The sequence below is a fragment of the Chiloscyllium plagiosum genome, unplaced genomic scaffold (genome assembly GCF_037043375.1).
Source record: "Chiloscyllium plagiosum isolate Xiang-an unplaced genomic scaffold, Cpla_swu_hap1 HiC_scaffold_14, whole genome shotgun sequence".
NCBI classification, from domain to species: Eukaryota; Metazoa; Chordata; class Chondrichthyes; order Orectolobiformes; family Hemiscylliidae; genus Chiloscyllium; species Chiloscyllium plagiosum.
In genome coordinates, this window is record NW_028270152.1 from 108,175,692 (window position 1) to 108,202,248 (window position 26,557).

Below are 26,557 nucleotides of genomic sequence, written 5' to 3' on the forward strand. Positions count from 1 at the left end.
AAGTATGTTGCTGTACAGTTGAAGGCCAATAACAATTAGTGAAGAGAAACTGGTTTTAAAGTTGTAAATGGTTTTGCTAAATGTTCACTTTTGGAGTTAAGGAACACATTGAGTTTTTAAAATGTACTGGAATTTAGGAGTTTTTTGTCACTCATACTGTCACAAATTCTGAGGCGAGGCCAGTTTCCTGGGTGTTTGGTTTGTTCAGCAGGAGGGTTTTCCACCATGTCGAAGCAGTGTTAAGCAAAACAAAGCTGACACAACCAATTACCGCAGAGTATCCTGAAAAGTTAACAGAATAATCTCAGTGATTCCTATGGGCAGGGACTACTGAAATGCCTTCCCATGCTTCATATGCAACAACGACACCATGTTTTCTTTTCTCTGTGACTGCCTTTGGGAGTTTGTGGTGGAAGCTGTACGAGAGAGGAAGTCGTCCGAGGATAGGTTGAGAGTTCTCGGCCTTTTCTCGTTGGAACGGCGAAGGATGAGGGGTGACTTGATAGAGGTTTATAAGATGATCAGAGGAATAGATAGAGTAGACAGTCAGAAACTTTTTCCCCGGGTACAACAGAGTGTTACAAGGGGACATAAATGTAAGGTGAAGGATGGAAGGTATAGGGGAGATGTCAGGGGTGGGTTCTTTACCCAGAGAGTGGTGGGGACATGGAATGCGCTGCCCGTGGGAGTGGTAGAGTCGGAATCATTGGCGACCTTTAAGCGGCATTTGGATAGGTACATGGATGGGTACTTAATCTAGGTTAGAAGTTCGGCACAACATCGTGGGCCGAAGGCCTGTTCTGTGCTGTATTGTTCTATGTTCTATGTTCTATGTTCTATGAGAGGATTAAGGTTGTCAGCATTCCAGTGATATGTTATCGTTAGTTATTGTTTATCTGCAGTTGATATACTATCTACTGATAAATGTACATTCTTGTTTCATATAGAAATGAAATCCCTGCATGCTGTACGTGTTTCTGTGTTTGAAAACACACACACACATATATATATATATATATATATATATATATATATATATATACACACACACATACACATACACACACACACACAGCCAGATCTGATTGCCATTGCAGTAATTACTGAGGCTAATTGGATTTGTGTTAGCCATGTGAATTGGAAAATATGTCAGCTCGGGAACAGGCAACTGCAATTTGCTGACGACATTAAAACAATTACTATCTGAAAGTTCAGAATGTTTGACGCCGAGCAGAAGTGCATTGGCATAGTCGGGTCTGGGCACAACATAGAGTAATCGGGTCATAGAGATGTACAGCATGGAAACAGACCCTTCGGTCCAACCGGTCCATGGCGACCAGATATCCCAACCCAATATAGTCTTACCTGCCAGCACCCGACCCATATCCCTCCAAATTCTTCCTATTCATATACACATCCAAATGTCTCGTAAATGTTGCAATTGGACCAGCCTCTACCACATCCTCTGGCAGCTCATTCCATAGAGGTACCACCCTCTGCGTGAAAACGTTGCCCCTTAGGTCGCTTTTATATCTTTCCCCTCTCACTCTAAACCTATGCACTCCAGTTCTGGACTCCACGACCTCAGGAAAAAGACTTTGTCTATTTATCCTCCCCATGCCACTCATAATTTTGTAAACCTCTATGAGGTCACCCTTCAGCGTCCGACGCTCCAGGGAAACCAGCCCCAGCCTGTTAAGCCTCTCCCTGTAGCTCAAATCCTCCAACCCTGGCAACATCCTTGTAAATCTTTTCTGAACCTTTTCAAGTTTCACGACATCTTTCGGATAGGAAGGAGACCAGAATTGCACGCAATATTCCAACAGTGGCCTAACCAAAGTTTTTGTACAGCCGCAACATAACCTCCCGACTCCTGTACTCAATGCTCTGACCAATAAAGCAAAGCAGACCAAACGCCTTCTTCACGATCTTATCTACCTGCGACACCACTTTAACGGAGCTATGAAGCGGCACTCCAAAGTCTCTTTGATCAGCAACACCCCCTAGGACCTTACTAATAAGTGCATAAGTCTGCTAAAATTTGCTTTCCCAAAATACAGGACCACGCATTTATCTGAATTAAACTCCATCTGCCACTTCTCAGCCCATTGGTACATCTGGTCAGATCCTGCTATAATCTGAGGTAACCATCTTCGGTGTCCACTGCACCTCCAATTTTGGTGTCACCTGCAAACTTACTAACTGTATCTCTTATGTTCGCATCCAACTCATTTATATCAATGGCAAAAGGTTGAGGACCCAGCACTGATCCTTGTGGCACTCCACTGGTCACAGGCCTCCAGTCTGAAAAGCAACCCTCCACCACCACCCTCTGTCTTCTATCTTCGAGCTGGTTTTGAATCGAAATGGTTGGATCACCTCACTTTGCTAACCAGTCTCCCATGGGGAATATTGTCGACCTCCCTTATAGAAGTCCACAGAGATCCCGTAAACGAGTCTGCCCTCATCAATCCTCTTTGTTAATTATTCAAAAAAGAACTCATTCAATTTAAGGAGACATAATTTCCCACGCATCACGCCATTGCTGACCATCCATAATCAGTCTTGCATTTCCAAATACATTAAATCCTGTCCCTCACGATTCCCTCCGCAATTTACCCAGCGCCGACGTCAGACTCACAGGTCTGTCGTTGCCTGGCTTTTCCTTTCCTCCTTTCTTAATTAGCGGTGTCATGTTAGCCAGCCTAGTCTTATGGCACCTCACCTGTGATGATCGATGACACAATTTTCAGCAAGTGATCCATAAATCACTTGTCTCACTTTTCACAGAGTTCTGTGGTGTGACCTGATCACGTCACAGGGATTTATTAACTTTTAGCCGGTCCAATACATCCGGCGCTTCCTCTTCTGTTACAGTTCTTTTACTGCAGATAACAACATTCATTTCCCCACAGACTACATCTTTCATGCCACAGTTGAAACGTTATCGATGGGGCAAGGGCAATTATAATGCGATTAGGCAAACTTAAGATGCATAGAACAGGGTAGCAAAATGCGCGGGATGCAGACAATGGAAATGTGGAGCTGGTTTAAGGAACAGATATTGCGTTTCCTCGATAGGCATGTCTCGGTCAGACAGGGAAGAATTGAAAAGGTAAGGGAACCATGGTTTACTACAGAAATTGCATCTTTTGTTAAGAAGAAGATTGAGGCTTATGTGTTGAGAGACAAGGTGGTTCAGATGATGCGATGGAGTGTTACCAATTAGCTGGGACGGATTTAAAGAGATTTTTCAGAAGACGAGCAATCTTCAGCAAATAGAATAAAGGAGAAATCTAAAGCCTTCTGTAGGTATGTGAGGATTAAAATGATGACTAGGGTAGGAATAGGGCCAGTCAAAGACAGAAGTGGGATGTTGATTGGGGACCCTGTGGAGATGGGAGAAGTACTAAACGAACATTTCCCATCGGTGTCCACTCAGGTAAAGGAGAATAATGTCGGGGTGAAGAATGAGATAAGAGATATTAGAATAGAAAGGATCGATGTTAGTTATGAAGAGATGTTATCAATTCCAGAAGGAGTGAAAGTAGACTAGTCCCCTGTGCTGGTTGTGATTTGTCCGAGGATTCTCTGGGAACCTAGGGAGGAGATAGCAGAGCATTTGGCTTTTATATTTGAGTCGTCATTGTCTACAGGTTTAGTATTAGAGGACTAGAGGATTGCAAACGTTGTGCCCTTGACAGCAGAGATGACCAAGGTAATTATATATCAGTGAGCCATATTTCTGATGTAGGAAAGGTTTTGGAAAGGATTATAAAAGGTAAGATGTATAATCATCTGGAAAGCAATAATTTGATTTCAGATAGTCAACATGGTTTCGTCAAGAGTAGGCAGTGTCTCACAAACCTCATTGAGTATTTTTTGATAATGTGCCCAAGCATGTAGATGAGCGTAGAGCAGTTGTCGTGGTATACATGGATTTCAGACAATCCTCTGTTAAGGTTCCATGTGATAGGCTGTTTGAGAAAATGCAGATGCATGGGAGTGAGGGTGATTTAGATATTTAGATTAGAAACTGGCTTCCTGAAAGAAGGCAGCGAGTGGTAATTGATGGAAAATATACAACCTGGAGTCCAGCTACTGGTGGTGTGTCACAAGGATCTGTTCTGATGCCACTGCTGTTTGTTATTTTTATAAACAATTTAGACGCATCATAGGTGTATGTATGAGTCAATTTGCAGATGACACTGAAGTCGGTGGAGTAGTGGGCAGTTTGGAAATATGTTACAGGTTGCAGGGCGACTTGGATGGACTGCAGAATTGGGTTGAGAGGTGGCAAATGGAGTTCAATGCAGCTAAATGTGAGTGGATGCACTTGGGGAAGAATAACAGGAAGGCAGAGTGTTGGGTCAATGGAAAGATTGTTGGTCGTGTGGATGTGAAGAGGGATATTGCAGTCCATGTGCATAGATCCTTGAAAGTTGCCATCCAGGTTGAGAGTGCTGTTAGGAAGGCATGCAGTGTGTTAGGTTTCATTTGTAGAGGGATTGAGTTCCGGAGCCGCTTTACCATGCTGCAAATACACAATACGCTCGTGGGGATGTATGTCGGGAAGAATGTGAAAGCATTGGAAAAAAGTGCAGAGGAGATTTACATTAGATTCCCTACAGTGTGGAAACAGACCCTTCGGCCCAACAAGTCCACATCGACCCTCCCAACATAAACCCACCCAGACCCATTCTCCTATATTTAGCCCAGCTAATGCACCTGGCAATACGGGCAATTGAGCATTGCCAATTCACCTGAATTGCATATTTTGGAACTGTGGGAGGAAACCGGAGCAAACCCACGCAGACACAGGGAGAATATGCAAACTCCACATAAACAGTTGCCTGAATCTGGAATTTTAACCGGGTCCCTGGCGCTATGAGGCATCAGTGCTCACCAGTGAGCCAGCATGATGCCTGGTCTGGAGGGAAGGCCTAATGAGTAAAGGCTGAGAAACGTGGGTCTGTTCTCATCGGAAAGAAAAAGGCTCAGAGGGGATTTGATAGATACACACAAGATGATCAGTGAATTAGATAAGTAGACATGAAAGTCATTTTCCTAGGATGATGGCGTCAGTTTGTATGAAGGTACATAACTACAAATTGAGATGTGATAGATTTGAGACAGATTTCAGAGGCAGGTTCTTTACTGAGACAGTGGTAAGGGCGCGGGATATCCTGCCTGTCAGTGCAGTTAACTCAGCCACATTAGGGAGATCTAAACAATCCTTGGAGAAGCACATGGGTGATGATAGTATTTTGGAAGGGGATGCGCTGAGAATAGTTCAAAGGTCGGCGCAACATTGAGGGCCGAAGGGCCTGTTCAGCGCTGTATTTTTCTATGTTCTGTGTTCTATGTCCTTCCCCACAGTAAGCATTCATACAAAGCACAAGTTTCATATCTCCCCCATCTAGAGCTGCACCAAACAGAGATGGGCTTATTTAATTTTATGGTGTCCCGGTACTCTTCGCAGACTCCTCTTTGGCCTTAATGAATTTATAAAACCAGTTATGACTGACTTCAACAAAGCAGCATGCTGCAATTGAGCTAGGTAGAACTCAAAACTACAATAGACCGATTCAAATTAAGACGTGTTATCCATTACACCACAGGGCCGACCCACCGTCGACTTCCTTTCACCTTTTCCATGTATAATGGCGAGATTTATATCGGGGGGGATACAAGATTACCAAAGTGAAGAACCAGCAAAGATAATTAGCGTCACTGCTTTAATTCAATACGTCACACTTTGTGAAGCAGTGCCTTTCACTGGCAACTTGAACACATTCGTCTTCACGTGCCTCCTTCAGTGTTGCCTGCATGTCTGCTGGACGTTTCCACTGCTGTATTCACAGTCACTACGCTATTACATGATCCACTCCAGTGAAATGTACTTTCATAATCTGAGTCATTGCCTCTTCCTTTCAAGACCCTAAACAAGTTCAGCGAGAAAACTCTGGTCATTTCTAGCCCGGGGTGTGGAATCAGACAAGTATCACGACACCCTTATTGGTGCTGCCTGCTCACCGGATACCAGCACATCAAAATGAGGCCCTGTGACCACCAGCCTGTTCTGTGCCTTCCTGCAGAACATCTTCTGAACAACATCATATTATCACAGCTCCTCTTTCTTCATATTGAAATCCAGTGCGATAATTTGAACTTTTTCGAAACTTGGAGTGAGCGACTTTGCAGCTGAAGTTTGTTATGGAGTCAACGACAGACACAAGAGTGTCTACAAGTCAGGTTTTAATTTTACAGTCAGCATCACAGGAGGTCCCTGTTCAGTAGTACGAGTTTGCATCGCACAGACCTGGATATAATTCCCACTCAGGTAATGAAGATTAATTTTTCTTTTTGTGAATTATTAGAATGAAAACAAATCTTGCTTGCATACAGAGCGCACATCTGGATCCTGCCAGAATCGCTCAGTAATTGTTTCCATCCGTATATAACGACAAAGGCAGCAGATACACGGGAAACGACCACCGCAAATGCCCCTCTAATCATATCATCTTTCCGAGTTGGATGTATCTCGCTGATCCTTCAGTGTCGCTGAGTGTAAATCCTGGAAATTCCCCACGAGCGGTATCATGGCTGCATGTCTGTGCTGAGGCGTTGAAAGCTTCAGGAAAGTAATTCATCCCCTCCATCACTGTGGTAATTCTGGATATGCAGTGAATCCTTTCCCATTGAGTGACGACTATACTCCAGGAATCCGTTTCGAAAATTTAAAGGTTTCTATCAGACATCTGCAATCGTTTGAAATAAGTTGAGACGTGGACGAAGACAGTGAAATAAAGTGATAGACAATGATGCCTGGGAGGCATAAGACAGGAAGTGAGCGCGGGACTGATGGTGCAAAACTCAATGTCGGTGCCATTGGGTCAGCTTTTACTGCCCAATATTTATACTTGCTTACACATTACAGCTAGTCAATTCACCGCAATGACCTTGTTCCTCTTGATGTGAGGTCCCCTCTATGTGTATTAACGTGGTTCATGGGCCCCGATAGAATGAACACATCCTCTTTCTCCTGTCACTTTAACCAGGTGAAAATACCAGTTTTAAATGAATCCAAAAATAGATTATGTTTTTTCTGTGCCTTTTCAGTGGAGAATTTTCAGCTATAAACTGTTTGTATTTGAAAATTCGAGGATTGAATACAATTCTCTGTGAGCAACATTCATGCGAAAACACATGTCCAAGGACTGTGAGGAAGTGGTTAAGCAACTCCACATATGGATGAGTGAGGGGATAGCTGCTGTGGTGCCGTGGCTTAGTTGGTTAAAGCGCTTGTCTAGTAAACAAGAGATCCTGGGTTCAACTCCCAGCGGTGCCTACTTGTCACGTTCATACATGGGCTTGGTGTTTCAAGTCTTCGTGAAAATAACTGAGCATCTTTTTGGACTTTCACCCTGTTATGATTTGGTGATCCAGGTTAAGTTCCAACAGTGAATGCCATTTTTTAAAATATTCCGAACTATTACTTATGTCTGTGGTTTCTTTCCATTATTCCACAAGCACTTCTGCTTCTCCTCCTCTTTTATTCCCCATCCTTCATTCCCAGTTAGGTCGGAATAACGAGATGAGGCAGGAGACGCTGCAGATTTGCCGGGGAATTTTGTGGTAATGGCAGAGATACCACTAGCTGATCACTCTCATTCTCTGATGTCACCGTTCATACATTTAAACCAACAATATACACATCGTTGTGCTTCTTTATTTGTAGTGTAATTGCATTTTTCTCTTGTGGATTAGAAATTCTATTTTGAATTCGGAACAGTCATAATTGGTTGAGGACGAAGTGTCGCCTTGCCTTGTTTGAAGTGACAGACACATTATCCGGAGAATGTGAGCCCAATTCAACGCACTCCAGTCAGTGGGCAAAAAACCTCTCAGCAGCTGCACACTCAAATTGTCTTGAAATGTCAGACTTTTCATAGAGCCGAAATAGGTAAAGAGCTGTATGGACAGGCAGAGTGTCGGAGAATTTGTAACAGGAAGAGGGAGAGGTGGATGCACAGAGACAAAGAGAGTCATATGGAGACACATGCTGAGTTAGACACTGAAATGACCAATTCTCTATTCGACATTGTTGCAAACTGAGAGAAAGGAAACGAAAGAAGGCAATCATTTCAGCACAGCCTTTCACCAGCTGAGAGCAACGGAAACAGCATTACAGTCAATAAAGTCCTTTGAATTTGGAAAGGTGACGGTTGTCTGTCATTGAGATATTTTGATAAAAATCCTGATTCAACAGATAAGACTGATAATTTTACCAGCATTATTATATAGAAATGAATAATTAACGTGTTTCTGTCGATCTAAAACTTTAACTCAGTTTCTCTCCACAGATGCTGTCAGGTCTGTTGAGTTTCTCCAACAATTCATATTTTTGGTTCAGATTTACATTATCAAAGTAACATGAAAATCAACATCCTGTTGATCGCTTCATTTTTAAAACCCATCTGAAAATAAAACTGGTTACACTCTCAGACACAAATATACACTACAACGACTATGCACATGCAAACCCACTTTCAAATTTAGGCCGTGGCAGACCCAAGACCGAACGTCTCCGTATCGTATTCGAGTCTGGACAACGCGTTGGGAATTCACGTTTTCGCGACCTGCCAAATGCACAACTGTCAAATTGACTGGCTGTAACAACAAGCTCCATCGAAACAGCCTGTCCTTGGCAGAGTGGGAGCGGGAAAATAATTTTGATTCACGGATAAGTTTTCAACTACAAATTCACTCTGACATCACGACCACGTTATTACATCTCTGGAACAGTACCTGACTGTACCGCACCTCAGCAGAAAGTGATAACTTTAGATGCTGGAGATCAAAGTCAACAAGTGTAGCACTTGGAAATCACAGCCTGTAAGGCAACATCTGAGGAGCGGGGAATCGACGATTCAAGCATTCCTGACGAACATCTTGTACGCGAAACATCGAATTTTCTGCTCCTCGCATGCTGCTGGACCAGCACCACACTTTTTGACTCTATTCCCACCTCAGCTGATCTGCTTCGCAAAATTGATGATGAACGTGCCAGCATTCAGTTTGAATCTTCTGTCACATGTTTGACAGTTTGCAACATTCCATTCCTCATAAAACTCAGATTATCCAAATTACTAAATAAAAATAAACTGTGGATGCAGGAAATCTGAAACACAAGCATACTTGCTGGAGAAACTCTGCATTCTCTGATATCAACTGAATAGTTGAACATTAAAATGTGAACAGGAAAAGAAAAAGCTGCAATTTGATAACTGCAACACTTCGTTTCTCCAAAAAATGACATCATGAAATGCAGTGTTTCGACTAGACACTCACCATCTCAAATACTGATAGGAGTGAGGAAATAAATGTTGGCCCAGTCATTGCTGAACAAATGAATAAAAAGACTTATTGCGTTCCTAGTCAGTTGCTACCCCGGCAGACCATGTTAATGTGATCCACAAAGCAGGACAGCCAGGTCCCTCTGTATTTCAGAGTCCTGCAATATATAATTTAAATAAAAGGGTCATTATTGAATGTTCCTGCGAACATCTCATTCTCAACTTCATACTGCATTGGTCAATATTTTACTCACAAACTTCCTCATCTCGACATCACTCAATTTTTATATCCTTTACGTTCTCTTCATGGTTTACCTTTCAAACCATTTTCCCAAGTACATGCCCATTTTTATTAAGTCGAAGACTAAGCTGAAATGATGTCTGTTGGAAATCCAAATATCGCTCTATCACACTTTGTCCCTTGTTTAGTGTGTCCGTGTAAAACACGTTAAATTTGTGCCCTCTCGTTTTGAATTCCACCATCCTGGGTAAAACCATGGCCTAGGCCAGTCACCGATCCAACCCCAATCATGATTTTATCAATGTCTAGAAGTTTACACACCAGCCTGGAACACTGCCGGGAAAAGCCCCTGCTCAAACACTCCCTACTTACCACTCAAGCCCTCTCGACACTGTAACATCCTTGTCAATCTATTCTGCACTCTTTCAAGTTTTACAATATCTTTCCTGTTGAAGGTGATCGGAGTTGTCAGCAGTATTCTAAATGTGGCTCCACTAATGTTCTGTACAGCCAGAACATGACGTGAACTTCAATAATCAATGTTCTGACTAATGAAGGCAAGCGTGCCAAATGCTTTCTTCACGAACTTTTCTACATGTGACACCTATTTTCGTGCTCTCGTAATCTTTGCCTTGACTTATAAAGTTGTGCCTGTCTTCTTAACTACTATATTCTGCTGCCTTCACAAATCTGTGGACCCACATGCAAAGTCACTTTGTTCCTTTGGGTTTCCCAGTGCCCTACCGTTCTTTGAGTACTCCCATGACGTGTTACTTACAAAATGCATCATCTGATGTTTTTATTGTTATTTTCAGCTCCCCTATCTGCCCATTTGACAAATCCAGGTCTGAAATCCTGGAACCTAAGATCTTCTTCCTCACTGTTCACCACTTTGCCAATCTTCATATCCTCCTCAAATTTTCTTATCATTTCCCCAACATTATTTCTGTATTGTTTATGTGCAATCACAAACATTAAGGGACACAGCATTGATCCTTGTGGGACACCACTGAATACCAGTTCCACGTCTCAGAAACAGCACTTTCCTTTGTCTGCAACCACCCAAATAAGTTTGGAACAAACCTACCACGTGACCCTGTATCCCTTTTATATTAACCCTGGTACCAGTCTCCGTTGGGGGAACTTGTCTAAGGCTTTCTAAAATCCTCATAAATTAAATCCATTTCACTATCCTTGTTTACACATCTGATCACTTCCTCAAAAAAATGTAATCTGATCTATCAGGAATGAATTCCTCTGACATAAGCATGCTGACTCTCGCTGGTCAAACTTGCTCCGAAGAAGTTGCAATTAATTCTCTCCTTAAGAGGCTTCTCCAAAAGTTTCCCTACATGTGATGTTCGACTCACTGCTCTGTAATTTGCTGCATTATCTCCGCCAGCCTTATTGAAAACTGGAACCACGTTAGTAGTCCTGAAATCCAATAACCACTCCCAGGTGGCTAAAAAGGAAGGTAAAACATTGGTCAGAACACGCGTAATTTTCTCTCTAGTCTCACAAAGCAACGTGAGACACAACCCCATCCCGATCTGGGCATTTGCCCAATTTTAGCCTGTCAAAACCTCCAATGCCATCTCTGTCACCATGTGAAACGGCTCAAAAAACTCTCAGTCCCTCGTCCCTGCATTCTGTACCCATATATTACCACATAAGGACTGTTCCCCGGCTGCATATGTAAGCTGATTCACTCAGTTATCCCATTTACTGACACAACTGTACTATCACACGGGAGGGAGATCATTCAGGTATTATAAGTGGGAAAAAAACTGTTTCAGCCTTTGCGCCTACAAATGCTTCAGCTTCGATAACTCATGGCACATTGTCACAGTGAAAAGGGGTCTTAGTGTTATCTATCTGAAGAAAAAGTCACTAAGTTGCACCTCCTGCAGAAACTCCAGTCTGTTCAGATTTGGCATGAGTTTTTTTTTCTCTCTCTGTTGTTGATCGCATTGAAAATAGAACTGCTGTACAAATCCCATACACATGATTGCTGGATTAATAGACCTAAGAAGTTTGATGCCTATGGCTCACATTGCAATAGAAAGAATCGACAAGAGAAGTTTTCAAAAGGAACAGAGTACTGTCTTCGGTGCAGAGGATCATTCAGCACGGACGATCTCAGGCTACCAAAAGGGCACACGCACGACCTTTATTCCTCGATCATTCACAGTGTCAGATGGCCTGAGATAGAGATGTGTGCCAAGGAACATGTTCAAAAGCAGAAGGTGCTGGAACAGCTAAGCCGGTTTGGCAGCATCTGAGAAGAGAAATAAGACCACCAAATAAACGATTACATTGGGGAGGTGAATACACAAAGAAATAAGTAATGCTGGTCAAAATGGGCCGGATATTAACTTTGGAGATTTTAATCGACTTTTTGATTGGTCGAACTAGATCAGTCTGTGTTGCCTTGAGGAGGACAATGTTGGATTTAATCGTGATGGTTTTCCTGAACAGTGTGTCAAAGAAACGGCGAGGTAGCAAGCTATTGTCGATCTGGTCCTGTGTCGTGAGACAGGAATAATCAAATACCTCATCGTTAAGGATCCGCTTGGAAGGAGTGATCACAGTATGGTCGATTTGAGAATGCAGATGGAGAGTGTGAAGTTAAAAAACAATGCCAGATTCCTGTGTCTGTACAAGGGGCTGTACAATAGAACGGGGAATGCCTGGCTAAAGTAGACTCAAAACAAAAATAAATATGGTGGGTCAGCCGATGAGCAGAGATTTCAATTAGATTTTTCAAAGTGATGATCAAAATTATATTCCAATGTAAAGGAAGGACAGTAAGAAAAACTATAATCTAGCATCGTTGTCTCAAGAAATAAGGGAGATTATCAAATTGAAGGAGAAGGCATACAAAGTGGTTAAAATCAGCATGAAATTGGAAGATTCGGACAGCTTTCTCGGTCCACAGAATGCCACAACAGTGCTGAAAATAACCGCAAGAAAGAACATGAGAAAAAAGAAACTCGCACAGATTATGGGGATGTTTCGCTGAAGTTTCAACAAAAAAACGAAAAAGAGTGGTTAAAGTGAACATTGGTCCTTTAGGCGTTTAGTTATGGGATGTGATGAAATGGCTGAGGCATTGAACAGTTATTTTGCATCGTTCTTCACAGTGAAAGACACTAATACATGCCAGTAATTGAAAAGAGATGGATGTCGGTGAGGACCTGGAAACAATCCTTATTTCGTAAAAGCTAGTGTTGGGCAAACTAATGCAGCTAAGAATAGACAGTCCCCTATCCCTGATGGAATGCATCCCAAGGTGCTAAAAGAGTTGGCGGGGAAAATAACAGGTATCCTGGCGTTAATCTTGCAAATTCGCTGGACTCTGGGGCAATTCGAGCAGATTGGAAAACAGTAAATCTGGCGCCACTGTGTTTGAAAAAAAATGGAAGGAAGACAAGAGAGGGGGTTATAGACCCACTAGCTTAACTTCTGTAGTAGAGAAGGTGCTTGAGTCTACTATCAAGTAAGGAATAAGAGATCACTGCGATAGAGATTGAAAAGACACAGGATTCATGTAGGGCAGGTCATGCTTTACAAATATATTGGTATTCTATGAAGACATGACGAGTATGGTGGACAACGGGGACTCAGCGAATGTGGTGCACCTAGATTTCCAAAAGATCTTCGACAAGGTGCACACAAGAGGCGGATGCATAAGGTAAGGATGCATGGTGTTAGTGGGCGAGTATAACCATGGATATAAGAATAATTAACTAATAGGAAGCACAAAGTGACGATAAATGTGTACTATTCTGGCTGGCACACAGTGAGTAGTAGTGAGCCTCAGTGATGGGTTTTGGAACTGCAATTATTTACAATTTATATAGATAATTTGTAGTTGGGGACAATGTGTTGCACGTCCAACTTTACAGATGACACGAAAATGAATGGCAGAAGACAGTGTGCAGAGGAATGTGAAACTTTGTAGAGGAAAATAGTTACATTGACTAAATGGGCAAAGGTTTGGCTGAAGAAACGTGAAGTCATCCATTTTGTTAGAAGTTACAGGAGACAGGGTTATTACTTGTCGAATAAAATGTTGAAGCATGCTGTTGTACAGGGGGAATTGGGTGTCCTTGTGCATGAATCACAAAGGTCGGGTCTGCAGGTACAACAAGTAATTAGGTAGCCAAATGGAATGTTGTCTTTCATTACTAAAGGGGGTGAGGTTAAAAGAAGAGAGGTTCTGTTGCCGCTGTACACGGTGCTGGTGAGGACATTCTTAGAGTACTGTGAGCAGGTTTGGTCTCATTACTTGAGAAAGGATGGACTGGCACTGGAAGGGGTGCAGAAGGGGTACACTGGGATAATGCTGGAGTTGAGGGGATAGGGTTATGAGGAGAGACTGAGTAGATTGGGATTATATTCATTGGAATTCAGAAGAATTAGGAGAGACCTTATAGAAATATGTACAATTTTGAAGGGAATATGTAAGATAGAAGTAGAAAGGATGGTTCCACTGGCGGGTGAAATTTGGAAAAGAGAGCACAGCCTCAAGATTAGACGGAGCAGGTTCAGCACAGAATTGATAAGGAACTTTTTAACCAAAGGATTGTTACTCTTTGGAATCTTCGATTCCTGATGAAGAATTTTTGCATGAAAGGTCAATTTTCCTGCTTATCAGATGCTGTCTCACCTGCTACGCGATTTGCAGCACCACACTCTTACCTGTAATCTCCAACATGTGTAGTCTTCACTTTCAAAATTAGAATTCTTTGCACAGTGAAGTACTTGACACCACTTCAGTAAACGTTTTTTTTGGCCATGATCTTATTTTTGAACAATAAAGGAAGTAAGGGATACAGTGAGAGGACGGGTAAATGGATCTGAGCGCACGAAATCATCAGCCATGAACGTATTGAATGGCGGAGCAGGCTCGAAGGGCTGGAGGGCTTACACCTGCTCCTATTTCTGATATTTCATAACTGCATGTTTAACATCTTCAGCAATTGCAACGGAAGATTCCACAGTGCCATGTGGGGAGGTGTTGGGACTGAAGGCAGAATGCACCAGTGTGTCCCAGATGGAAGGTTACATCCGGAAGGCAGAGAAGGGAGGTGAGAGGAATATGTGTGCGGTGATGGCATTTTGCTGGAGCTGGTGGAATTTCAAAAAGCAATCGATGATCACTTGAAGCACCACAGCGCATAAAGCTACAGAACAAGTTCTGGAAAATGGGATGACAGTGGATAGGCGCTTGATGCCTGACATTGGCAAGAAGGGCCAAAAGGCCTCTCTCCTTGCTGTGAAAGTCCCAGTCTCTATGAGAAATTAATTGAACCAGCCTTTTGTGGCCACAAGATCAATCAGAATCCGGGACTTCTTCAGCAAGTAATGCAATTCTTTATTCCTTGATGCCTATCTATCAGATTGGCTGCCATTACACACCACCTACGAATAGCAACTAAAAACTCCATTAACCGATTTTCTCTCTCCTAGCCAGATCGTTATCCATTCCATCGTCCAACTGTTCTTCTCCTTCTTTGGGTTCTTTCCCCACCTGTCGTTTATTCCTTTACAAGCCAGAAATAAGAAACATAACTGAATGCTCCTTACTTGCCTGAATAAGTGCAGTATTGAAAAGCATGTTGCAGGAGAAGCACAGCAGATAAGGCAGCATCCAAGTCGGAAGATACATTTCAGTCAGAACCTCCTTGAGGACTGCTCAGTGCTGTTCCAACAGTAATGCATCACCCAACACCACCCAGAACAGAACAGCCAAATTGATCAGCACCGCATGAAAGAAACAACATCGACACAGATCCACTTCCTCCATCGCCAAACACTCAGACATGCAGGTTGTACCATCCACAAGATTAAGTGCAGAAATTCCCCACGTCTCCTTAAACCGTACCTTTCACATTCACAATCACGTCCATCTCAAAGGTAATGGACGACAGGTGGTTAGGACAACCCATAAAAATAGTTGCCATACTGATCTGGAAATATTTTGCCATTCCTCTCCTGTCACTTCGTCAACATTCTGGAATTCCTTCCCTTACAATGTGGATGTACTGATAGCCCATGGACAACAAGGGTTACGGAAGGCTGTTCATCATCACCTTGTCTAGTCAAATTAGGAATGAGCAATGCATGCTGACCCTGTCTTGAAAATACACATCCGAAAGAAGAATGACAATTAAATGCTTTGTTGTTTTTTTAAAAAGCGAGCTCTTACTAAGCTATTTCTGTTTTAATTTCAGAATTATTCAAGATGAGGATTATCATTGGAAACTGAAACGACACATCACATCGGTGTCTGATGGAGTTGTTCAGTTTAAAGTAGCCCGAACTCGTTGGCATTTGAAAATGAACGAGAAAACAACATTGCGGGTCGAGTGAAGCCATTCACGTGTGCTGTCTATGGGCGGGGCTTCAGCCAATCATCTAGACTGCCAAGATATAAATGGAGGGACACTGAAGAGAACCTTTGGAAATGTGCTGACTTTGGAAAGTACTCAATTATTCGCCTACCATGACAATTCATCCGGCTATACTGGGAAAAAGCATTTCACCTGTTCTGAGTGTGGGAAGCGATTTGTGCAGTTATCTAACCTGGTGCTGCACACATGCATTCACACTGAGGAGAGACAGTTTATTTTTTCAGAATGTGGGAAATGCTTTCAAAAAAGTTCTCGGAAACTGAGGTATTACCAATGTGTTCATACCCGATGATAAATCATTCAAGTATGCTCACAGTGGAAATTGGGTCAGCCTGTCATCTGATCTCACTTTTCATCTGGGAACTCACTGAAGAGAGACCGTACACCTGCTCTTAGTGTGGGGAAGGATTCAGTCAAGCATTCGGTCCGCTGAGATACCAATAGTTTCACACAGAGAAGAAACCATTTGTCTGTTGTGCCAGGTAAGAAACCTGCTGAAATACAAGCGAGTTCACACTCCATTAACACACTTGCGGTGATACCAGCGAATTAACATTGGCAAGGGAGCATTTAAATGTAGCATTTCTGGGAAAGGATGCACTTAAATCTTCCATTCTGCTAATACACCAATGGGTTACAAGTGAAAAGAAACCGTTTAAATGTCCAGAGAATGGGAAGTGCTTTATATGTTCCCAGGAACTGAACTCCAATCAACGTGTTCACATTGATGAGAAACCATTCACGTGCTCTCACTGTGAGACTGACTTCCCACTGTGTATCGACACAATTTACCTGCTGCATCTCCTCAAGCAGTGATTACACTTCTCAAGAACTTCCATTGCAGTGAAACACAGTCAATAATTCTGAATGTATCAAATAAATTTTTAATACACATCAAGCTTGAACAACGAAGAAAATGCCAAATAACAGAGTGCAAATGCATATCCACCAAATTCTTCCCATTTGAGAGTAATTGGGGAAAACTGTATATTTGATGTGACTGATACTTGAGCAATTAAAACCCAGTTCAATTAAAGAGGCTATTCACATCCAATGAAGTAAACGCCAGCTGATAGAATGAACACAGTTCATTTCTGGATGCAATAACAGCAACATACAATCACATTTGACCTCACTGGAATGCGTGTGCCACCGTCGATATGCAGACCATAGGAGCTGCTTTCTGCATTAGAGACAGAAGTGATTGGTGGTGATTTAACCAGTAGGCTCCAAGACTCCAGCAACGGAAGAGGTTGAGAGAACAGTTGCTTATGGTATTCTCAACACGTTGATGGGAACGGGACCCATGCTGTCCGCATCTGATAGCTTTACAAACAAGCAACCCAGCCAACTGAGCTAAACGAATACCTCCTTACTGGTGTGTCACATGTGCGGATGAATTATTGAATCCATTGCTACACATAGTATCGGTGAACGGCCTCTACCCACAAAGCGTTTACTGTTGCATCATCAAAGCATTGTTACTCCTGAAGCTCTTCTCACAGTCAGAGCATTTACTTTTTTCTCGCAATGGTATGAACAAGCCCATATCTGTTGAGACTGGAGAACCAAGTGAATGCCTTTCCACACAAGGGGCAAGTGTTTGTCACTAATGTGAATAATCTGTGCTCACTGAGTACAGATGATCACGTGAATCTCTTCCAACACTCAGTGGAGGTGTATGGTCTCCATACAGTGTTTATCAAGTTTGTGCGTCTGAAACTTTACTGATTTAATACACCTCTTCTCAAGCACAGAGCAGAAGGATGTACACGCTCTAGTTTCAATTCGACTGGTTGACATTAGAGTGGATTGTGGAGGTTATCACTGCCCAAACGGAGCGGAAAAGCTTCTCTCCCAGTGACGAAGACATATGTGCGACATTAGGCTGGATCCCCTAGCGAAAATTTGCCCACTCACGGAACAGCTGAACGAGTTCTCGCCCATGGGAATAACTTGATGTTGAATACAAACCTCTGAATTTCAGATCTGAGAAAATCTTAAAGATTTTTTCCCACAACCAGAGGAAAGGTCTCTTATCAATTTAAACCCACAGATGTCACGTGAGGCTGAATGACAGAGCAAATCCCTTTCCACACATGGAGCACGTGAACAGTGTATCCTCAGAATGTCTGTGTCACTGAGCTTCCAACTGCTCTGAGCAGCTGTAATCCTTCCCACAATCCATAAATTTCCATTTTGCTGATCTCCTTATGTATCTCCAAGTCCGATCGATGATCTGTTGAATCCTTGCCTTTAAACACAACAAAGGTAAGGCTTCTCTTCAGATCTTTTAAAGAATGTTAATTGGATTATGTGAAATAATTTCTACAGTCATTGCACTGGAACACTCACAATGTAGAGTGTGTGAGTGTGTGTGTGTTTGCATGTGTCTGTTTGCATGTGTGTGTCTGTATTGGCGTGTGTTTGTGTGTGTGTGTGTGTGTTGGCGTTTTACAATCACACTGTCATTTGAAATCTTTTCCCACAGACATACAAGATAAATATATAGCCTTCATGGCCTGCTGAATTTAATGATCCGTTGGATCTTGGATCAGTATATCATGCTTGATTTGACTCATTCAACTTCATTTCTTTCAATCTCGGTATTTGCCGAGAGGTGCGAGGAAGGAGCGAAGGACTTCTGGGAAGGTGAGTATAACGGTTAAAAATCCTTAGTTCAGGCGTCGGGGCCTCCATTTGACCAGATGTGTGAGGCAGGAGCGAAGGACTGCTGGGACGGTGAGTCTGACCTTTTAGAAACCTTAGTTCAGGCGTCGGCACCTCCATTTGCCGAGAGGTGCGAAGGAGGTGCGAAAGACTTCTGTGAAGGTGAGTCTAAACGTTTAAAAACCTTCGTTCAGGCGACGGGTCTCCATTTGCCGAGAGGTGCGAGGGAGGTGTGAAGGAATTTTGGGAAGGTGAGTCTAACGGTTTAAAAACCTTAGATCAGGTACCGGGGCCTCCATTTGCCGAGAGTTGCAAGGTAGGAGTGAAAGACCTCTGCGAAGTTGAGTGTGACGGTTTAAAAACCTTAGGTTCGGTGTCGGGGCCTCTATTTGACGACAGGTGCGAGGAAGGTGCGAAGGACGTTTGGGAAGGTGAGTCGAACGTTATGAAAACCTTTGATCAGGCATCGGGATTACCATTTGCCGAGAGTTGCAAGGGAAGAGCAAAGGACTTCTGGGAAGGTGAATCTACCGTTTTAAAAAACCTTAGATCAGGCTTCGAGGCCTCCATTTGCCGAGAGGTGCGAGGAAGAAGCGAAGGACTTTGGGAAGGTGAGTCTAACATTTTAACAACCTGAGTTCAGGCATCGGGGCCTCCATTTGCCGAGAGGTGTGAGGGAGGAGCGAATGAATTCTGGGGAGTATTTAAGTGTGTGACATCTAAACCCGAGGTCTTTCACCGTCAGGCCACCCTCCTACTTACCTCCTCGAACCTTACGAAGATTCTGTAAACTAGGTACGTTTTCAGGTTTCTGTTTTTTATTTCCCTCTTCTCTTTCTTTGTTTAGATCTGTGCGGATTTTCATACTAGCGGAATATGGATGTCAGGGCAGTTGCATGTTCCTCCTGCTGAATGTGGCAAGTGAGAGACTCTCCAGATGTTCCCGTCGACTACATCTGCGGGAGGTGCAGCCAATTCTCGCTCCTTGACAACCGAATTAGGGAACTGGAGCTGGAGGTGGATGAACTTCGGATCCGGGAGGCTGAGGGGGGAATTGAGAAGATGTACAGGGAGGTGGTCACTCCCCAGACACAGGATAAGGACAGCTTGGTTACTGTCCGGGGGAGTAAAGGGAACCGATGGTCAAAGCAGGGATCACCTGTGCACAATCCCCTCAGAAAAAAGTACATCGTTTTGTGTACTGCTGGTGGGAACAGCCTACCAGAGGAAAGCCACAGTTGTCAGGTCTCTGGCACTGTGGCTCAGAAGGGAAGCGGGGGAATAGAAAAGCGCTAGAGGTAGGGAATTCAATAGTTTGGCGAATTGACAGGAGATATTGTGGTCAGGAAAGGGAATCCTGGAAGGTATGTTCCCTCCCTGGTGCCATGGTCCGGGATGTCACCAATCGAGTTTGCAAGATTCTGAAGTTGGAGGGTGAGCATCCAGAAATCATAGTACATATTGGCACCAATTATATCGACAGGAAAGGGACTGAGGATCTGAAAAGTGACTACAGAGAGTTAGGTTGGAAGCCGAAGAGCAGGAGGAGGAGAGTAGTGTTCTTAGGTTTCCTACTCCTGCCACGAGATAGTGAGATGAGGAACAGTTGGCGAATGGAACTTAACACGTGGCTGCGAGGCTGGTGCAGGAGGGACGGCTTCAGATACCTGGACCATTGGGATACTTCTGGGGAAGGTGGGACCTGTACATGAAGGACGGGTTGCACCTGAACTCTAGGGGTACAAATGTCATGGGTGGGATATTTGCTCGTGCGATTCGGATGGGTTTAAACTAGTTTAGCAGTGGGGTGGGAGTCGGATCCACATGTCTGAGAGGGGTTCAGCTGCAGACAGGACCTTGACAGGATATATGGAATCTATCTGGAAGGTTTCTACTCAATAGTACACCCCAGAATGTTGTTCATGGAGGATTCCAGAATAAATTTGGTGTTGAATGTCAAAACGGGAAACTCAGATTGTATCTTGATGAAGATGGACATTGCCAGGCATATATGTGATCTGACTGTTACTTGCCACTTGTGCAGATTTTGTATGATATGTAGGTGTTGTTACAAATTAATATATGATTTTGGGAAGTTTTTTTAGCGCATGTTGAGTCTCCGGTTGAAAAGTTGATCTCAATTAGGACACATCTACCAGCTCAGCTAGCAAACGTACAACCTGAACATATGCATATGAGCGACTTCAGTATCTGAGCAGTTGAAAATGATGCTGAATGTTGTCAAGCCGTCAACCAACATTCCCACCTCTGAAGGGAAAGTCATTGACAAAGCAGGTGAAGATGGTTGGGCAAAGAGCCGACCCAAAGGATCGCCAAAGGGAAAGTGTGGACTGCAAATGTTGGAAATCAGAGGAGAGAGGTTGATGCATGGAAAAGCGTGGGATGTCAGGCAGCGTCCGAGGAGCAGGAGAGTGATGTTTTGGCCATGTGCCCTTACTGCTTATGAAGTTCGGATGCCGGAAACGTCGACACTCCTGCTCCTTGAATGCTGCATGACCTGCTCTGCCTTTCCGGCACCACACTCTCGACCCTTTGTAACTCCAGTCTGACAAAGAAGGTCTGGATTCTCAAGCACCACCGGCTTCACAAGTGTGTCATGACACGTCTGAACAGGTTGATTAAAAATGTGACCTGCAGAAAAATCCAGTGTTTAAAGCAGACTGTGGTATTTTTTGACAAATGCACCTGTATGTTATGCTGCTCTTAGGATGATGTGCAGTGCTACCTGCCCATTAGTGTAGAAACAGAAAGGTATATCGGGCAAAGATATGGCCAAAGAGAAAGAGTGGAGTGGACGAGGCTGTGATGATGGACACCATTTCTTGCAGTGAAGGAATCAATCCACACTGGAGGCATGACAAATGGGCAGGGACTGAGATCATTGGGGTCGTGGGGCTGTGTGTTGGTTATTCACCCAGGCATATACAAGGACTGTTTAGCTAGAATGGCAGTGTGCACCGTGTGAGCAAACCTGGTAAGAATGGGCCGCGGGAAAGCAAAACGACCGTATTCCATAGAAAACTGGACAGTTCACTTTTTAAAACGCTCAAAACAGCTCTGAAGAGTTCCAACTTATAATCCTCTGTTTTAATGAGGACTGTGGTTAACAATGCCATTTATAATGTGAGTTTAGCAGTTCACTGCTGTTTAGTAAGAGTCTGTCCGACGATCTGGAGAAATAGAGGCCATTACCTTTGGTCTAAGTCTAGCTGGATCTGAAATGATGAGAATCGTTGCGTGCAAGTCTCTTTCTGAGTGAGGCTCTTTCCTGGAGCAGTGCAGCTGGCGTTAGCTGCGGTGGTTTGGGTCCACATGTGGACATGAGCAATGCAACAGCACTCACCGTGAATGGCCTAGTGAAGCACTGCAGGAAGAAACCTCTCACTCAGCGTTAAGTCATTCGCATGAGGAGCAGAAAATTGAGCAAAGTATCGAACAGAATTGCTAACAGATGTTTCGATGACCCTATCCATGTGCAATGTCGTTTGTTTGCAAAAGTTTATTCAGCAAGTGAATTAATTTTCTAACCAGTAATGAGATCTAGAGGACAAGGCGAAAATTTTCATGGAAGATGTTACTGCGTCAATTTACATTCACAAGGATCACATCAAATGCGTTCAGATCTCCCCCACCCCAACAGCCCCTCATTCTGTTGGAAAAGCTGCCATTTTGTTTCCCTCGTGGAATGGACAAACGTTTATTCATCTTAAGATGTGTTAGTGTTTGACAATGTGTCTCTGAGAGTCGTTGAGAGCAGATATAGAAAGGTACGTTTTAAAATGACAGAGCGTCGTCCAAACTCAGGATGACTTTGAAACTAGCAAAACTGTGCCAGAAACAAGAACCTATTTTTAGACATGCTTGGCCAGTTTTTAAACCTTTGGACGAAATGTATTCAGTTTTCCAAATATTGGCTGGATGCCTGTAATGTTTACTCCAACTCAAGGTGTACAGTTGCGTGCCAATGTTTCAATCACATTTTTTGTTTTCAATTTCTGTAGACTGAAATTACTCCATAGAGGCCAGCATCCTATTACTCAGACAATCCTCATGACAAGTACGCAACATTTGACATAAGTTCGTCTTCCTCAGAGCCAGCTCTCAGAGAGGAAAGAGTCTCCCACACTTTAATTGGACCTGCCAGCCAATAATCACTGTATGAATCAGATCAAATCATCCTCTACGAATTACACATGGCTGACCTTGTTTTCATCCCTACAAAACAATTACCATTAGCTATTCAAACATAGAAATAACTCATAAGCATCACACGTGGAAAAAAAGCTAATTCAGTTGCATTGATTGCCTCACTTGCAATTGTGGCAGCAGGAAGAAGAACTCAACTTTTAAGTGGAATAAACAGGAAGACAGAGAGAGATATGGGTGCGGGAGCGATAGACAGAGAGAGAGAGAGAGAGAAAGAGAGAGAGAGAGAGAGATTTGTCGCTTGCACAACCACAACAGCTACAGAAAGCTGAAACTAAAACTGTGATGTTGTGGGATGCATCACAAATCTGGTTTCTTCTTTTGCATCAAAATAAATACAAGGCTTCATAAACGTTTTGATTTTGTAGGCTTCAGGTAGTGATCTCGCCAATTCTGTCTCGACTTCCATTTCTTTCAGTAAAAAGACAGCATAAAATGTACCTGTCAAAGCCATAGCATCGCCCCATTCAGTGATGGTTATGGAACAGATTTGTTTCGGCAAATGTGATTGATGTAAGGCTTAGTGCGGATCCTGATGATAATGTTCTGAAATGTCTACTGTCGTTGCTGTTGTAGACAATAGAGAGTATGAGTTTGGAAGACGCTGTCTGAACAATATTGATTATTCTCTAACTTATACATGGCTGCGACTTGTGCGCTGGCGTTCAAGGAAGAGGAATTTTAAGTGTTTCCAAAGACGACAGCTACTTTGCCAGGGATGCCATCAGACGTCTTGAGCATTATTGAGGAAGCATTCCAACTAGTACGTTTTGTTGATTATGCTTTGCTGATAGTTGGATTCCATCTCCGGGTGACTGTCTTTGTGGACAATGTGCATTCTCTCCGTGTCTGCAAGGGTTTGCCTGAGTTTTTTAATTCCTCCGACAGTCCAAAGATGTGGTGGTCAGGTGATTTGGCCTTGCTAAATTGATCACCATGTTAGGTGCGTTAGTCAGGCGTAATTATATGGTAGGGGAGTGGGGCTGGGTGGGTTATGATTTGGACTATTGGTGTGGACTAGTTGGACCGAAGTTTCCACGCGGTCGGGAATCTATGGTTCTCTTGCGAAAATTACTTTGCTAGAATGTTGTTGCAATGTCTGGCTCAGAAATAGTGGTTAAACAGCATTGAGTACCTTGAATTGTTGTGTTTTGTTGAATTAAACAAAAGCAGCACATGTGGGTGGACTCAGGCTCACCGGGTCACAGGTTTTTAGATGTCCCGGCAGTTTAAGTTGGGGTGGGTATTGGAGAAAGATTGAAGCAGATAGACACAGATCTGTCCATTTTGCTGAAAAATAACTGTCATACTCTCTCTGCTGTTGTAGAGTTGTTTTTTTTTTGCATTTTTTATTTCTCCATGACTGAAGATAACCGGTTAAAAAAAAGAATCTGTGCTTATGGGAACAAAAACAAAAAATGTTGGAAAACACAGCAGGTTTGGCAGCATCTCTGGAGAGTAACCAGAGTTAAAGTTGCGTGTCCACTTACACTTCATCAGAACTCATAGTTTTTGGTGATGCTGTTGCATTTTAACAGTTGAGGATTTGTAGTTGAACAAAATGTACGTTTGGTCAACCTTTTAATGGATTGGAAGTGATGCCAATTTTACATTCTTTGTTGGATGTTAACTTTTTTTTAAAAGAATAATGTGTATTTTGCTTAAAGCCATGTAGCTTGAAGAAATCATACACATCTGGAGCACTACACTTTTTGCATGCCTTTAAATCAATACAGGTCAGTGTCTAGGGTATCTTCTTGATAAGTTTTGAACGGAGCTTGTCCAATTCGTTATACTTCCCACAGATATCACTGGACTAGATTCTGAAGTTTAAATTAAATCAAATATGCATCAGAGGAAAGATTGAAAATCAGAATGAGAAAATGCAGGAAGACAATGGAATCGGTCTCACTCTGTGAGTGACTTCTCTACATTTGGCAACTACAACAGTAACATTTTTAAAAGAAGTACAAAAGATGTGTACTGTCTGTAAAATATAAAAAAAATAAACAAAATCTGTTAGAGAAACTCGGCAATTCTGGCACCATCTGTGGAGACAAAGCAGAGGCAACGTATCGAGTCCAGTGACTCTTCATCAGAAACGTCATTGAGATAAGTTGGTACCATGAAGCTATCCACCATTGTTGAGGGATCACTCCTTAACGAACTCCGCTATGTGTGTTTTGATCGGGAAGTTTTGTCGTCAATTTGTGTTTTTATTTCTTGAGCAGTTATAACATGTTTTTGAAAACAGTATCATTGCAGCTGATATAATGTTTTTGGTCAAGTAAATGCAGCGAATATCAATGATGAGATGCACAGCCATATTAGTGAGGATGTATTTCAATAGCATTCCAGGACCCACTTGATTGGATCCGTTCAGAGGATCTTGTTAAACCATCACTTCCAGTCGAATTAAAACAGCTGCTTATTCAAGAAATAGAACATGCAATAATTGGTGAGTTGGAAAACACTCACTATTCGAATCTGGCAGCTGTTCGGGTCCCCGGTACGCTCCTTTTTATTTGCTGATCTTGAAAATCGCTGTGAGCTCTGTACGTTCCTGTCCGCAGTTCTAATTGATTTATTGCACAACTCCTTGTTGTCCATAACAATTGAGCAAAGTGAGTTATTCTGTCCACAATGTTACATCGCTTTAGATTGTGTTGTATCAGCAACGAGTTTGCTTTGTTAGTTTCTAGCATTCAGTCCTCGTTTAACAAAAGGGGGCATACTTCTTTCAAAAATGTGCTAGTTCTTGTTCTCTCGGGGGTGGTTGTGACTCGTCAGAATTCTGGGCATCAAATAATAAATGATTCTTTTTTATGAGAATAAATCAGGAAGGCAGTGCTAGTTTCTTGATGACCAATGAAGTGAAAGAAAAGCAGAGATATTCAGAAATATTCAGGAAGGTCGCGATGAGGATAAACGTGTGTGAGTTATGAAATTATTGAATAGCAAAGGAGGCTCGAAGGGAAAAATGATCAACTTATGTATTTTTGGTTGTATCTTCAAATGGTTAATGAAATGTGATTTTCCTTGAATGTTTGTGTTTAGAAATGGCTTCTGGTCAAGTGTCAGGGAGCGCAGAGTCATGAATTCTTTCTACTTTTTACTTGTGAGCCTGGCGATCAGAATAAGAATGATCAAATACCTTTCGTATGGAAGCAGGCCATTTGGTTCACGGAATCCACACCAATCCTTCAAAGAATATCCAACCTAGCTACCCAAAACCTGTAACACAGATTGCACATGGCTGACACTGCACATCCCTGGATATTCTGGGCTATTTACCAAGTGTAACCCACGTTCTGTGCACATCCTTGCACTGTGAGAGGAAATCGGAGCTCACAAAGGAAATCCATGCAGACACAGAGAGAATGTACTAACTTCGCGTGGTCGCCTGGGGATGAAATTAAACCGAAGTTTCTGGCACAGTGAAACTGCTGTGTTAACCACTGAGACACTGACAAGAAAAATCGTTTAATATAAATACTTTCAGGAAGAAATCTGTGCTTTCCCGTCCCAAAGTTACGCAGAGGAAGCTGGAAATCGTCTCACCTTAATCAGAGGCTTATGTGTATTAAGATTTAACAATATTGACTATCAATCTGATGTTTAATAATATTGTGCATAACTAA

General features: G+C 42.8%; 1 protein-coding gene and 1 non-coding gene across 2 annotated transcripts in view; one reads left to right on the forward strand and one right to left on the reverse strand.

Moving 5' to 3' along the window:
• Positions 1 to 26,557, reverse strand: part of LOC122545699 (uncharacterized) — an 857,662-nt gene that overhangs the window by 625,352 nt on the left and 205,753 nt on the right. The gene's annotated exons all lie outside the window — the stretch shown is intronic.
• On the forward strand, positions 7,278 to 7,351 carry trnai-aau (transfer RNA isoleucine (anticodon AAU)). Its single transcript has one exon. It is a non-coding gene; the product is annotated as a tRNA-Thr (tRNA).